This window comes from Arachis duranensis, chromosome 6 (assembly GCF_000817695.3).
Source record: "Arachis duranensis cultivar V14167 chromosome 6, aradu.V14167.gnm2.J7QH, whole genome shotgun sequence".
Classification (NCBI taxonomy): Eukaryota; Viridiplantae; Streptophyta; class Magnoliopsida; order Fabales; family Fabaceae; genus Arachis; species Arachis duranensis.
Genome location: NC_029777.3, coordinates 67,502,218 through 67,519,522, shown reverse-complemented (window position 1 = coordinate 67,519,522; position 17,305 = coordinate 67,502,218). Strand labels below are relative to the sequence as shown.

Genomic DNA, 17,305 nt, shown 5'->3' with positions numbered 1-17,305 from the left:
CACCAACTCTTAATTCAGCCAGTGTCTTCCTCCTTGTTCTGATTTCAATTTTCCTATTTTTGAAACCGTAACACTCTCACCCTTACTCTGATTATACTTTGTTTCTCTTCCATGTGCTTGTTTTAATCATGGTTGCCTATATCTTTGTTGCTCAGCCCCTTTCTGGCACCTATTTCCTGTTACAATTAGGTCGAGTATTGAAGCTGGTGCTGCCATGGGACGGTTGAAGCTGTTACTGATTCTGATTTTGCTATCTGGGTACTGGTCTTATCTTCTCCTTAGAGTTGATCCATTTACACGTTTTGTTTTGTCACTGCTGTGGTTGCTATGTTCTGGCTTTAATTCTATTTTAGTTCTTGCTTTGTCTTGAATTCTTAGAGTTGAAATTGCTTTGGATTCCTATCCAATTTGAATCCTCTATCTTACTGCAACCATGGTCAGTGCCGCGAAGGCTAATACCGTTGCTGTTCCGGTTGCGTGAGAGTTACCGCTGCTGCCTTGAAACTAAAAGAGAAGAGAGTTGTTACGTTAAAGTATGCGATTGCGACATCGAGGTAGGGGGTTTAAAACGATTTCAATTTAAGAATGCCTACAAGGTTTATTGAATAACTGCAAATAGATTTAATAGCTGTGATAATTGATTGATTATGTGAATATTGAATTGTGGTTGAGACTGTGATTTGGAATTGTTGATTATGTGGATTGGGAATTGTTTGATGACTAATTGTTGAGAATTCCTGAATTTTAATGGGTTATGTTGGATTTGTTGCCATTGAGTTGTTATTTGGTATATTGTAATGTTAATGAACTTGGTTGGGGGTTGGTTTGGAATTGGTTTTGAGGGGTTTTGAAGGGTTGGATTTTGAATACTAAATAGATTGCTGAAAATCTGATTTTCGAAATTTAAAAAGTGACTTTGGAAGTGAATAAGTTATTCAACGATAATCGAAATGGTATAAGAGTAAAGGCTGAGTAAAGTATGATAAAAGTTGTTGCTGAGACTCAATTTTGAGAAGTTTGAATTAATTATAGAACTAGTTATGACTTTTCAAAGTTAAAATGTAAAACTTGATTTTCTGCATTATTTTTAAAGGAAGCCGGAAACTTTGAAAAAACTATAACTATTTCTGCGAATATCGGAATTGCGTGGGACCAAGTCCGGATTGAGCTTGGGAATGTAGGGAACTGGGCTGCTGAATTTGGGACTTTTTCACTAAGTTTATGATTTATGGTGAATTTTTGAATCATGGATGTCAAATCTGGTTTTTTTTCTGCTGAGCATTTAACACAGCAGCAACTTGATTTCTTTAATGGAAATTCTGCATTTTGAATTTTGAAATGGAACCAATTTTAATTGAAACTTTGGTCCTAATACTTTAATTTCATAAAAATTTAGAATTGTTAGAGTTGTGGTTTTAAAGTTTTGGATTTTCAAAGAAAGATGTTTTATGCAGTAAAAGTCAGGCTTTGTTTTTGAAGTCAGTAACTTTGAGGTTTTATAATTTTTATATCTGGAATGGTATTGAGATGCAACCAATTGGATGTGAAAATTAAGTATGTTTTGCATATATGACTTAAATTTCAGGGATATCCATGTTTTAATGAGTAAGTTATGGGACTTGGAAGAAGATAAGTTCATTAACTTTTAAAGCAGAATTCTGCAGAAAATTAGTCAACTTCTAGGTTATATAACTTCTTCATTAAAAATGATATTAACCTGAAACCAATTGGAAAAGAAACTTGGATCCGAGTTCATTTGCTATATTAAAAACAGAAAAGAAGATAGGGTGCTGGGAATGCTTGAGTAAGAGTTATGAGTTCATAAAACTAAAGATGAACCTTAGTGAAATATGGCTGTTTCAATGTTGGAATTTGCTTGTTTCTGAATTGAATTGATATTGGAAAGGTTGAAAAGAGTTTGGTGGATTGTTTGGTTGGGACCCGTAAGGGTGGCTAAGTCCTATTTTTAAAGGAGATTATGTCCGAATTTTTATAAAAGTATAAGGACTTAATCAGAATCAATATTTAAGGTTTATTTAATGATAATAACTTCAATGAGTCTTTTACGAAAAGATTATTTGGCATATGAGATTGTTGGCAAGGGCGTGGGTCTTGTCCCGCTTGCGTATTTGTAATTATGAAAGAAAAAGGGAAGAGTAATGTACTTATTGTATGATTATCTGTTGCTTGAAGCAACCCAAGAGATGTTTGTTTGTTGCTTGAAGCAACCCAAGAGATGTCTCTTTGTTGCTTGAGGCAACCCAAGAGATATTATATATATATTTGTTGCTTAATGCAACCCAAGAGATATTATTTATATATTTGTTGCCCTGAGGCAACCCAAGAGTAATTTTCCGTTCCCAAGAGTATACTTCCTGCGAGTAGAAAGCAGAGGCTGTCTCAATAGAGCTGCTAATAATTATATGCGCATTTATTTGAACGGAAAATCGTATCCGGGAAATCGTGGACTCGTGATCGGATAAATGTCGGGAATGCAGGTGCTAACCGACACATGAGCTCATGGCCTGCACTAGGACTAGACATTCATCATATGCATCTATGTGACATTGTTTGGGTGTGTATATTGTAATTGGTTTGCCTAAGTGAATAACTCTGTTTAACTGCTAATTGCTATACTTGATGGAATTGCTCTTGATTGTGTTTGAACCTCATTACTTGTGGTTGTAACTGATTGACTGGATTATGGTGAATTGGTTGTTGATTGAATTGCTTAGGCCTGAGGCCATGATTGGTTTGTGTTTGAGGTTTAGTAAAGTATAAAAGATTAAGCTGGTTCAGCATAGACTTAATGAACCTATGCTTGGAACAAATTAGTCATTCGTACAGTCTAGGAAACTTTTAAGAGTTTTATAAAGAAAATATGGGTCTGGCATTTTGAATAATTAACTAATACTTTTAAAGAAGGTTAATTTTCTTTTAGATGTCTCTGAATGAAATTAACTATTTGCGCTTTATTCTTTACTTTCACGGCATTCTCGACCTCTACTGAGAACATGTGGTTTGGTTCTCACCTCGCTGTGTTAGTTGAAACTTTTATTTCGGAGGGATAAACTTGTATATGTTGTTCATTTATTAACTATAATGTATTACTAGTAATTATGTGATTATTATTGATTGAAAGTCTTTGCTGAACGGTTATTAATGAATAAAAATAAAATTTACTAGTTTTTATCCGATAAATAGGGAATGTGTTAAAGTCTTTAAGGCTTATTATTAAATAGATAATAAAGAAAAACAGGTCAGTAACACCTTACTTTTGGTACGATCATGTCATGCTAAAAGTTGGGTGGTTACAATATGGTATCAGAGCAGTCCTTCCTGTAGAGCCTTGGGAGTGGACTGACTATGTTTCACTGCATACTCTGAGTGTCTGTCATGCTTTCTAACTTGTTCTGATGACAAGATTTTATGTTTTATATGCATGACTGTCTAGTGATTAACGCTATTTGTTTACCATTGCATACCTCATGGTATCAAGTTTGGCCAACTTAATACTAATGATTTATGTATTTGGGAACACTAATAGGTTATCACAGGCGAAATAGAAGTGATAGGTTAACGCGAATTACGAGGTTTTGGGGACGTTAGAAACTAAATTCTAGAAATTAGTTCCGTTTCGACATATGCTCTCTATTCGTGCCTAGTGTTATCTCTTTCTCTACTATTTGTATTGGAATTTCTAGTTTCTGATTTCTTTCTTGCTAATCTTGTATTATCATTCGTGCATGTTCTTGTTTGACTCTGTATCTGGTTGTTGTTTGAATCTTTTGAAACATTTATTCTCACCTTACAAACTCTATGCTCCTTGCTCTGAACTTGGATTCATTTTAGTGTAACATACCATTTCTTGTAATTTCCTTTCTGAGTAATTATTTCAGATTTTCTTTGAGAAAAATTTCAATTCAAATCTTTTCTTATTTGACTGTATCCACAACCCTTGCTTAAATTTTGATGGGATTGTTTTAATTCAGCCTAGCCTTTCTTACATAAACTCTGAAGCATCTTTATGTAGTTTGATTCTGTTTAATTGTGATATACCACTTATCTTTTATTGATTTATAGAAAATTTGATTTCAGAATTCATTCTTTAAATAGAAGTTGATTTTCTGCCAACTTTACTATAATTCTATAGCTGTGTACTTAAGTATCTTCCAAGCTTTAGTTTACAAACCATGCATGATTTGTTTTGATTTGAAATTAAATCAGTATAACATATTGTTTATACTTAGTTCAGTACTTTTGGAAAAATGTTAGATTTATATATATTCTTTTGAAAAAAAAATAAACTAATTCCCTCTATTTCAAATTGAAGTTGTTCAAAATTTTTGTACTATTTTTCCTATGATGTTCATATTGAAACTGTTCGATTTAAAATTTCTTTCTAAGCTTCGAATTAACTCCCTTCATACTACATTTTGTTGCTTATATATATTCTTCTTATTTGGTAATTTCACGTATTCCTTCAAATCCTGGCGAAATACCATCTTGTTCAATTGAGAACTTGAGTATTCTTCCAATTTCTCACATAAACCTTTCGTGCCATTTGTCTTTCTCTTCTCATGTTTCGTATTCCTTATATGCGCTAGTTCTTAGGGACATGATTTGTGCGTACGGAAAGTGAATCTGGTTAGTCTACGAAGTTATAAGGAGTTATGGAGTTTTGAGGCGACGAGAAGAAGTGATCATGCTTTGTTAAAAGCTGTGAACGAATATGTGCCTATTTGATTTTGGATTTTTAAAATTTTCTTATGTTAAGTTATTTTATCAACTCTAGCATTACGTAGTATATTTTCTTCTATGTTTATGTGATATGATTTTTCTGGAGCCTTTAAAATATTCAAAAGGGGATGTGAATATAAATCTTTTCTTCATTTTATATCAATTTTCGAGGGCGAAAATTTTTGTAAGTTGGATAGAATGTAACATCCCTCATTTTTGAAAAATCTAAATATAAATAAATTGTGATTTTACCTTATTAAGTTTAAACTTTATAATTTTAGAAATTATTTTATTAGAAATAATTAAATAGATTCGGAGATAATTTCGTTTTAAATCAAATAAGATTCTTAAGTAATTTTCTATAATGGAATATTTTGTATAATTTTAGTAATTGAAAAATTAGAAAGAATTGTATAATTTAATTCAAGTAACTCTTATTCTGAAAGGGTTACGATTTATTTTATTAATTTGATATCTTATTTTATAAATTAGTCAATTAAGAATAATTAAATTAATTTTATTAATATTTGGAGTTTAAGTTAATTAATATTCTTATGTAATTTTTATAATTGGTTATTTCATATGCTTTGGAAATAAAATTTAGTGATGGAAGTATTATATAATTTAATTTAAGTAATTTCTATTATGAATAAATTATGGTTTATTTTATTACTTTGAGCTCTAGGAGATTTATTTATTAGGAATGATTAAATAGATTTTTATAAATACTTAAAGTTTAAGTAATTTTATTATAATTAGATATTTTGTAAATAGAAATTAAAGTTTCGGTGATAGAAAAATAATAAAAGGTTATATCACTTAATTTGAATAATTGGTATTGAGTTTAAACTATATTTTATAAATATGTGATTAATATACTTATTTTATAATTTAAATTAAAAATAATTAATTCTACTTAGCAATATATTGATAAATGATATTCTTAAATATTTTAAGAGAGTATATTTGATTTTAAAATTACTCTTCTTTTCAATTTTATCAAAATATCTATTCATATCTATCCATATTCTTTTATAAAATCTTAATTTTAATCCTAATATCACAAATCCCTAATTTGTATACTAAATCCCTAAATCTACACTCAGAAAGGGAAAGAAAGGGAACGGGGAGCTCGAGGGGGAAACGGAAGGGAAGAAAGAAGGAAACGAACAGAGGGAGAGGGTGAGGGAACAGAGGAAGAAGAGAGGAAGGAGGATCGCTGCGCCGTGCTGCTCCATGCGCCGGTTACCGTCGCTATCGCCAGAGCCAGAGGACAGAGAGAGAACGCTTGCAAGGGAAAGGACAAACGCGAGGAGAAGGATAGCTCGTGCGCGAAGGACAGTGCCGCCACTCAGTCGCCGCGCAGCTGTTGCTGCCACCCCGTCACCATCGTTGTAGCGGTTGGAAGCATAAAGTTCGAACAGAGGGGGAGAAACCGCGAGTGAAGGGTGACGCTGGGCCTCTGTGGCTGCTGCTATCACCAAGCGTTGTTGTCGTTGCCGCCGAAGGCCAAGGCCCTATCGTTGTCATCGATTCTGCCTGGAGCCGCCACCCACTTGTCACAGCGAGTTAGTTACTCTGCCGCTGCTGAATTTGCCGTGTTGAGATTGAAACTGCCACTTTGACTCTGGTTTGACCTTTTTCTTAAATAAGACCCATTTACACGTTTTATTATCATTGCCATGCTTGTTCTGAATTGATTCTGGTATATGTCTTGTCTTGAAATCCCCAGGGCTGTAATTGTTCTTTATTCCCATCCAATTTGAATTCCCTGTTTCGCTGTAACTATCATTACTGTTGTGGAATTGTCGCCGTTGCGAGCATGATTAGAGACAGTGCCAGATTCGGATTTGCGTGGGAATTGCCACTGCTGTGAGTCAAAAGGAAAAGCCGCTCACAGCGTTTAATCTTACGAGTTTCGACATCGAGGTAGGGGGTTTAAAACGATTTCAGTTTAGGAATGCCTACAAGGTTTATTGAATAACTGCAAATAGATTTAATACCTGTGAGTAGTTGATTGACTATGTGAATATTGAATTGTGGCTGAAATTGTGATTTGGAATTGTTGATTAGTGATATTGATTGATTATGTGGATTGGGAATTGTTTGATGATTAATTGTTGAGAATTCCTGAATTTTAATGGGTTATGTTGGATTTGTTGCCATTGAGTTGTTATTTGGTATATGGAAATGTTAATGAGTTTGGTTGGTGGTTGATTTGGAATTGGTTTTGAGGGGTATTGAAGGGTTGGATTTTGAATACTAAATGGTTTGCTGAAAATCAGGTTCTCTTGAAAATAAACGGAAACTTTGAAAGTGAATCAGTGACTCTATAGTGACTAAAATGATAAGAATTTAAGTGTTAAGTAAATTATATTAAGTGTAATTGTGAAAACTCAATTTTTAAGGTTTCGTATCAATTAGAGAATTAGTTATGATTTTCCAAAGTTGAATTCTAAAATCTGATTTTCTGCATAACTTCTAAACTGAGTCAGCAGCTTTGAAAAGCTATAACTAATTCTGTGTTTATCGGAATTGCGTGGAACCAAATCTGGGTTAAACTTGGGGATACAAGGAACTAAACTGGTAAATTTGAGACTTTTTCATTAAGTTTATGATTTATGGTGAATTTTTGAATTGGGGATGTCAAATCTGGTTTTTCTGCAGAACATTTAACACAGCAGCAACTTGATTTCTTTAATGGAAATTCTGCATTTCGAATTTTGAAATGGAACCAATTTTAAATGAAACTTTGGTCCTAATACTTTAATTTCATAAAAATTTAGAATTGTTAGAGTTGTGGTTTTAAAGATTTGGATTTTCAAAGAAAGATGTTTTATGCAGTAAAAGTCAGGCTTTGTTTTCAAAGTCAGTAACTTTGAGGTTTTATAATTTTTAAATCTGGAATGATATTGAGATGCAACCAATTGGAAGTGAAAACTAAGTATGTTTAGCATATGTGACTTAAATTTCAGGGCTATCCATGTTTTAATGAGTAAGTTATGGGACTTGGAAGGCTAGAGAAACCAGAAAATTATGATCTTTAGTTTGTTAGAAAGCTTATTTTAAGACGAACGCCTGGACATAAAGTTTGCGCAATTCCGAGTTCATTTGCTATATTAAAAACAGAAAAGAAGATAGGGTGTTGGGAATGCTTGAGTGAGAGTTATGAATTCATAAAATTAAAGATGAACCTTAGTGATATATGGCTGTTTCAATGTTGGAATTTGCTTGTTTCTGAATTGAATTGATATTGGAAAGGTTGAAAAGAGTTTGGTGGATTGTTTGGTTGGGACCCGTAAGGGTGGCTAAGTCCTATTTTTAAAGGAGATTATGTCCGAATTTTTATAAAAGTATAAGGACTTAATCAGAATCAATATTTAAGGTTTATTTAATGATAATAATTTCAATGATTCTTTTAAGAAAAGATTATTTGGTATATGAGATTGTTGGCAAGGGCGTGGGTCTTGTCTCGCTTGCGTGTTTGCAATTATGAAAGAAAGAGAAAAGAGTAATGTACTTATTGTATGATTATCTGTTGCTTGAAGCAACCCAAGAGATGTTTGTTTGTTGCTTGAAGCAACCCAAGAGATGTCTGTTTGTTGTTTGTTGCTTGAGGCAACCCAAGAGCTATTATATATATATTTGTTGCTTAATGCAACCCAAGAGATATTATTTATATATTTGTTGCCCTGAGGCAACCCAAGAGTAATTTTCCGTTCCCAAGAGTATATTTCCTGCGAGTAGAAAGCAGAGGCTGTCTCAATAGAGCTGCTAATAATTATATGCGCATTTATTTGAACGGAAAATCGTATCCGGAAAATCGTGGACTCGTGACCGGATAAATGTCGGGAATGCAGGTGCTAACCGACACATGAGCTCATGGCCTGCACTAGGACTAGACATTCATCATATGCATCTATGTGACATTGTTTGGGTGTGTATATTGTAATTGGTTTGCCTAAGTGAATAATTCTGTTTAACTGCTAATTGCTATACTTGATGGAATTGCTCTTGATTGTGTTTGAACCTCATTACTTGTGGTTGTAACTGATTGACTGGATTATGGTGAATTGGTTGTTGATTGAATTGCTTAGGCCTGAGGCCATGATTGGTTTGTGTTTGAGGTTTAGTAAAGTATAAAAGATTAAGCTGGTTCAGCATAGACTTAATGAACCTATGCTTGGAACAAATTAGTCATTCATACAGTCTAGGAAACTTTTAAGAGTTTTATAAAGAAAATATGGGTAGGATTTTGAATAACTAACTAATGCTTTTAAAGAAGGTTAATTTTCTTTTAGATGTATCTGAATGAAATTAACTATTTGCATTTTATTCTTTACTTTCACGGCATTCTCTACCTCTACTGAGAACATGTGGTTTGGTTCTCACCCCCAAATTTTCCACCCTTTCAGTGACACAGGTTTGAAGACGCAATTTGAAGCTGCGAGCGATTAGTAGGTTTTCTTTATGGTTTTAATTGCTTTCATAGAGTCCCCTCGCTCTTTTCCTTTGAAGTTTTATTTTATCAGAGGGGTAGGTGTTGTGTTTGGGTTTATATGACTTCTTATGTATAAGAGTTACTATTAATAATACTTATATGATTGTTATTATTATGTACAATGCTCATCTTTGATACATGTCTTGAATGAATAAAAAAAAAAAAGAACAAATTTTCTGGAATTTTCTTAAAACTAAAACGCGAACTCGATACAAAGGCTTGATAATTAAGTAGTTAATATTAGAAAAGGTCACGTAACGTTCTTTCTAGTAGAAATATCCTGACTTAAGCAAGGTATTTTGCTGGAAGGGATGTTACATCCCACATCATCTTTACCTATCCCACTTATTTCTTCTTACTTTCACACTTCTCCATACACACTTCCCTATAAACACTAGCCCAATCACATCCATATCACTTCTCCAAAACCATCATAACTCCCACCAACCCCCACCCAATCCAAAATCAAATTTTCCACCCAATTCCCCACCCATGGCCAAAGCCAACCCTACCCACTTCCTATAAATACCCCTCTTCATAACCCTTTATACACACACCTCTCATACACTCATAAACTCCTTTCGCTGATCCCTTTCTCTCCCTCTATCTTCCTCTATTTTCTTCTTCCTCTACTCCATTCTTCTTTTTTCTTTGTTTTTACTCGAGGACGAGCAAATTTCTAAGTTTGATATTGGAAAAGCCTAGCTTTTTTCTTTTCATTACCATTCATGGCACCCAAGGCTGAAAAATCCTCTAGAAAGAGGAAAGAAAAGGCAATAGCCACCACCTCTGAATCTTGGGAGATGGAGAGATTCATCACCAAAGCCCACCAAGACCACTTCTATGGAGTAGTGGTATAGAAGAAAGTGATCCCTGAGGTCCTTTTCAGGATCAAGAAGAATGGGTATCTGGAAATCCAAAGAGAAATCCAAAGAAGAGGTTGGGAAGTCCTAACCAATTCCATTCAAGAAGTTAGGATTTTAATGGTGCAAGAGTTCTATGCTAATGCATGGGTTACTAAAATCCATGACACTAGTGTGAACCCAAATCCAAATAATTGGAGCACCACAGTTCGAGGGAGAATCTTAGATTTCAGCCCAGAAAGTGTGAGGTTGGCATTCAACTTGCCTTTAATGCAAGAAGATCCTCATCGTTACACTAGAAGATTCAATTTTGATCAAAGATTGGATCAAGTGCTTTCAGAAATCTGTGTGAAAGGAGCACAGTGAAAAAGGGATCCCCAAGGCAAGCCTGTCCAACTGAGTAGGCCGGACCTCAAGCCCATAGCTAGAAGATGGTTGGAATTTATCCAACGCTCTATTATCCCTACTTGCAACCAGTCAGAAATGACTGTTGAAAGAGTCATCAGAATCCATTGCATCATGATTAGAAGTAAGGTGGAAGTACATGAGGTGATTCCTCAGGAAATGTACAAGGTAGTTGAGAAGTCTTCCACCAAAGCAAGGTTGGCATTCCCACACCTCATCTGTCACCTATGCAATTCAGCTGGAATTTTCATAGAAGGAGACATATTCATTGAGGAAGACAAGCCCATCACCAAGAAGAGGATGGAGCAAACTAGAGAGCATGCACAAGAGCATATGCAACCGCCTCAGCATGAGATCCCTGAGATGCCTCAAGGGATGTATTTTCCTCCTCAAAGCTATTGGGATCAATGACACACTTCTCTTGGAGAACTAAGCAGGAACATGGAGCAATTGAGGATGGAGCATCAAGAGCATTCCATCACCCTCAATGAAATAAGGGAATACCAAAGATCTGTTAGAGAAGATCAAAGGGCTATGAGGAAAGAACAACAAAGACAAAGGAGTGACATTGAAGAGATCAAGCACTATATTGGATCCTCAAGGAGGAATACTAGCCGCCAAAATTAAAGGTGGATTCGTTCTCTTTATCTCCTTTCTTATGTATTTTTCTGTTTTCTGTTATGTTATATTGTCTGTTCTCTTATTCTTGTTGCATGATCATTTGCATTTATGTCTTTAAGCTATAAAATGTTCCATATATCTCTCACCTTGCTTAAAAGAAAATTTTATTTGAAAAGAATTGAGAGATACATAAATTTCAAGTTATATAATAAGAATAGTTCAATTATCTTGATGTGGTGGCATTGCCTTTATTTTCTGAATGTATGAATAACAGTGCATATTTGAAGTTGGAATTTTAGAATGTTGGCTCTTGAAAGAATGATGAAAAAGGAAAATTATTATTGGTAATCTGAAATATCCAAAAATTGATTCTTGAAGCAAGAAAAAGCAGCAAAAAGAAAAAGAAAAAACATGTTGCAAAAGAAAAAAAATAATATGCATGCGAAAAAGAAAAAAATGTAAATGGCGAAAAAAATAAAAAGAAAAAAAGCCAATAGCTCTTTAAACCAAAAGGCAAGAGCAAAAATCCAATAACCCTTTAAACCAAAAGGCAAGGGTAAAAGGATCCAAGGTTTTGAGTATCAATGATTAGGAGGGCCCACAAGGAATAAAATCCTGACCTAAGCGGCTCAAACAAGCTGTCCCTAACTGTGTGCTTGTGGTGTGAAGGTGTCAAGTGAAAAGCTTGTAACTGAGTAGTTAAAGTCGTGATCCAAAGCAAAAAGAGTTTGCTTAAGAACTCTGGACACCTTTATCTCGGGATTCTAGCAAAACTGAATCATAATCCGAAAAGGTTCACCCAGTTAAAGTGTCTGTGGCATTTATGTATCCGGTGGTAATACTGGAAAATAAAGTGCTTAGGGTCACGGCCAAGACTCTAAAAGCTGTGTTCAAGAATAAAAAAGAACTTAACTAGGAGAGTCAATAATATCATCTGAATTCTAAATTTTTAAAGAGACCAACATTTTTTAGTTTCAATGGATAGTGATATGCCAAAACTATTGAGAAGCAAAAAGCTATTAAGTCCCACTCATCTTATGGAAACTGAGCTTCATTGGAAACTCTTAGATTTATTGTATCTTGCTCTTCTTTTCATCCTACTTTGTTTTTAGTTGCTTGGGGACAAGCAACAGTTTAACTTTGGTGTTGTGATGAGCAGGTATTTTATACATTTTTTGGCGTCATTTTCATATAGTTTTTAGCATGTTTTGTTTAATTTCTATTAAGTTTTCATAAGTTTTAGTTTTAAATTCATATTTTTGGATTCTACTTTGAGTTTTTATATTTTGTATAAATTAAGGTATTTTCTTGCTGAAATTGAGGAGTTGGAGCAAAAGTCTAATTCAGAGATAGAGAAAGCACTGCAGATGCTGTCTGGATCTGACCTCCTTGCACTCGGAAGAGTTTTCTGGAGTTACAAAAGTTCAAATGGAGCGTTCTCAACGACTATGAAAAGTTGACTTCTAGAGCTTTCCATCAATATATAATACTCCATACTTTGCTTCAGATTAGAAGACCTAAAACTGGCATCCAACGCTAGCCTTCTACCCTATTCCAGGGGTCCAGCGGCCAAAGGAGGAGACCAGTATCCAAACGCCCAAAGAGGACCCCCTAGCCAGCATTCAATGCCCTAGAGGCCTTATAGCACGTGGATCTCATCAAAGCTCAGCCCAAACACTCACTAAGTGGGCCTCAGAAGTGGATTTTAGTAGTAAAAGACTATTTTACCCTTTCTTATGTAATCCTTAGTAATTAGCTTAGTATTTAAAGAACTTTTACACCTCTCATTAAGAGAGATCTACCATATTTTTGTTTATTAGTGTATTTTCTATCAGTATGAGTTTCTAAACCTCCTAGGTTGAGGGTAGGAGCCCTGCTGAGTTCTATGAATTAATAAAAGTATTATTGTTTCTCTTCAATCCGTGTTTGATTTAATTCTAAGATGTATATTCGTTCTTCAACATGGTGAATGGGATGACCAGTGACAATAAGCTCCGTTCATCATACTAAGACCACGTGCCTGACAACCACCCATGTCTACTTGGGTTTGTGGGAATATGTGACTAGAAAGCACAAACCGCCAGCTTTATTATACATCTCTCAGACGGCTAATCCACGACTTCGTTGGGGCCTTCTCGAGACACCAGTTCAGCCGATTTACAGGGAGATTAGGGTCTCGGTGGTAGAGGCTAGAATCCAAAGGTGCAGCATTCTCTGATATGGAAGATCCGACCTTGTCTGTGGTGTTTTGAGTAGGATCATTAAGGAGAATGGACTACAAGAGTTTCACCCTCAATCAGACTGGATACGCACTAACCCTGGTGTTCAGATCTGGAGGAGCATTAATGACCTCTTAAGAAAGGTGTTGATCACATACAGCCTGTCATTGAAGAAATCATTCACAGTTGAAGAAGACAGTAATACCAGAATTAATTCAAAAGGACAAAGCATCTCCAAACCTTAACCAATTCCTTATCACTGTTTATATTCCAATTCACAAAGTATTTTATACACTATTCCTCTTATGCTTTCAACCAAATTCAAACCAATAACCTCTTGATTTGCCTAACTAAGACCTGCAAGATAACCATAGCTTGCTTCAAACCACAATCCTCGTGGGATCGACCCTGACTCGCTCAAGTATTACTTGGACGACCTAGTGCACTTGCTGGTTCAGTTGTATGAAGCATGGGGATTCGCACACCAACGTACTACATGAGGGACAATTCTCAGGTCACGCATACGCATGACCATCACTTCTCACGTAGTACGCTGAAAATCTCACGTACAACGCAGTCGTCGCGCATATGCACAACAAGGAACTTTTGGGCACCCATGCGTACGCGTCGGTAGATTCTCACGTAGTACGTGAAATTCACTACGTACAACGCTAAGGTAACTTCATGAGGCCAATTTGAAAAAAGTGGCTCATGTACAACGTAGCTTACTTCACGTTGTACATGAGCCCAAAGAAACTCCTCCAGGATCACTCTCTCAAGTCACGTATAACGTGGAACAAGTCACGCACTACATGGGCCTCGCTGCCTATTCCAGAAGCAAATTTAAGGCCTTCTATTCTCCAATATTTCAACCTTCTGGAAGATTAATCACAAGCCTATTAATGCTGATAGTTATTAAAGATCACAAGCAATCAAGAAATATATCTTCTTGATGAGAATAATTAGGAAAAGAGTTGATTCTATTTCAGATTTTTATTTGTTTTTGAAATTTGAATTTGTATTCTGTTTTAGATAGATTAGTATTAAAAGTAGCGGGAGACTCTTCGAAGTAACCAGAGGGTCACTTTGCAATTTCAATTTTTTAGGATTTCAAGAACAAGCATGAGTTTCTAATTCTCCAAAGTTAAGGTTAGGAGCTCTGTTAGTTTTGTGGATTAATGCTATAACTTTATCTATTTCTAACTTATGCAATTGATTCCTCTTTAAGAAACAGTTTTCCTTCTTCATCTCAAAGGGTTTGAATGTGTTGGGAAACAATTCTTCTCTAACTTAGATTTTCTTAATCTCTTGGAAAATTGATTAATTGAATTAATCTTGAAAACCAATTCTCATAATTTGTAAGTTTTGAAACTAGATTGATAAGTGACATAGAATCAACTAGGTTAAATTCTTATGTATTGTGTGGTTTTATAAATCAGAAACATTCTTAAACTCTTTTCTTGATTAAGTGACTAATGGATTAGCGTTTAATTATGTTAAAGAGAAATTAAATCACCAAGGGATTGGGGTTTAATTACTAATGATTTACTATAAAAGAATCATTAAATGATTAAAATAGAAAGTGAAACGTGTTGATTCAGACGACAAACATCTTTGAAACCTTAACTTCCTCAATTATATATTTCTCCCAATTCACGGTCTACTTTGATTTCTGTTTTGTTCATCACAGTTTATGTTTAAAGCTTTCAAATTCCTAATTTGCTAGTCTGACTAAATTAATCAATTGATTTGCTTGCTTAACTCGTTGATCCTCGTGGGATTGACCCTCATTCACCTGAGGTTACTACTTGATACAACCCGGTGCACTTGCCGGTGTTTTGGGGATTGTGAAATCCGACATCATTATCCCAAAAGAAAAGTATGAAAAATAAATGCACATGTGATGTGAATTGAAAAGAATGCATGAGTGTGTGAAAAAGTGAATAATGGGTAGTTAGGTTGCATTATATCTAGTTGAATAGGTTGTTGTAGGTTAGGTGGATGTTTAAACTAATCAAATGTTCAAATTTTAAGTTCACTTAACCATATACATCCTTACCTTTACTCTAACTCCATTACAACCCTTGAAAAGTCCTCATGATACTTGCATGCATATACATTGAATATTTGTTGATTATTAGAAGAAAAACAATTTTTAGAAAACAATATTAGAAGAGAATTGAATGAATCAACCATGTACACTTCAGCGATTAGAGAGTATACACATCCGGGGAGGGGTTCGATTGCTCAATTCTATGTTTCCACCTTTTATCATCTATTATCTTGCAGGTTAATATATCTTTTAGAATTCAAATTGATTCATGGGACTACATTGTTTGCTATATTGCTTTAGCCCTCTATGTTTGTATGTTTTTTTGAAAATTCATTTATTTTGACCAAGTAGATATAAATAGATACAAGTAGATAGATAATTAGAAATAGATAGAATAGACAAAGATAATTTACTTTTAATAAGTGTGACATCTATTGATCTTGTTTTTCCTAATGCTTAGCATGAGGACATGCTCTAGTTTAAGTGTGGGAGAATTGATAAATCCATATTTTACGATTATTTTTGCCTTGAAAAGAGTAGGTTTTATTAACTTACCTTACATTTATTCCTTGAAATTGCATGTTTTTGTGAATCTCTTTCTAATTGTACTTAATTATTGAAAAATATGCTTTTTATGCTTAAAATTGCCAATTTCAATTAAATTTTCTCCCATTCGATACCTTGATATATTTGTTTGATTGAATTAAGGTTTTGAAGGCAAGAATAGCTAGAAGAAATGGAGAAAAAGCATGCAAAGTGGAAGAATTCATGAAAAAATGAAGGAATTGCAAAGCTGTCAATCCTGTCATCTTCATACTAAATTGATCATAACTTGAATTATAGAGATCCAAATGAGACGGTTCTAGTGGTATTAGAAAGCTAACATACAGAGCTCGCATCTGAGCGCGTGCCTCATTTAATATAGCACGTGATCCACAATTTCTAGCCTATTTTTAGCCCGATCCAACTCATTTCTGATGCTATTGAATCAAGGATTGAAGGGGGATGAACCAAGTAGTCATAATTTAGGTTTTTATTATGTTTTAGGACAATTTTAGAGAGAGAAGTTCCAACTTATCTCTAAAATTTAGGGTGTTTTAACTTAATTTCTCCTTACACTTAAGTTTTAATCTTGTTTTAGTTTAGTTTTCTTTATATTTTCTTATTCTACCCTCTTAATTCACTTAGCTTTTATTGTTAGTTTCTTGTTTTTTGCTATTTTAGTTTCATGAACTCTTGTGAATTTTGGTTTTCTATTAATGCAATTTTGATGTTTTTCATGTTATTGATGCTTAATTGAATTGTTGTTATTGCTTTCTTGAATTTGGTAGTTATAGCTTTTATAATTCATGCAATTTATGATGTTATGTTTATATGCCCTCTAAGTGTTTGATAAAATGCCTCCTTCAGTTATAGAGTAGATTTTACACTCTTGGCTTGGGTTTGAGGACTTAGTAACCTTGAGTCATTGATGTCCAATATTGATTGGTAATTTAGGGTTGTTAGTTGATTTTTTTTTCACTAACACTAGTCTTTCACTAAGTTAATTAGTGAGCTGGCTAGGATTTGTAGATTAAGATCAATTATGCATATTTGACTTACCTTCGATGTTAGGGTTGACTAAGTGGGACTAACTCTTCATAATTTCCATGTTTATGGTCAATGACTAGGATAGGAAACCTTGACTCTCAACCCTTGCCAAGACCTTTTTTAGCATTTGAATCTCCTTTCAATTTCTTAGTTAATTACCTTTATTGCTTCTTTATTTTCTTGCAATTTAATTTCTTGTCAATTGCTATCACAACTCCATTTTTCTTCATAGCCAATGATGCACACACCTCACTGTAATTTCGTGGAAGAATGACTCGGGACTTAAAGCTTCCGGTTTTTATTTATTTGAATT

General features: G+C 34.4%; 1 long non-coding RNA gene across 1 annotated transcript; it reads left to right on the top strand.

Annotated features, from left to right (window-relative positions):
* LOC107493976 (uncharacterized) lies at window positions 1-9,356 on the top strand. The gene is made up of 4 exons (XR_008010628.1): window positions 1-67; window positions 156-258; window positions 379-554; window positions 9,156-9,356. It is a non-coding gene; the product is annotated as an uncharacterized LOC107493976 (long non-coding RNA).
* Window positions 9,357-17,305: the final 7,949 nt, after the last annotated feature.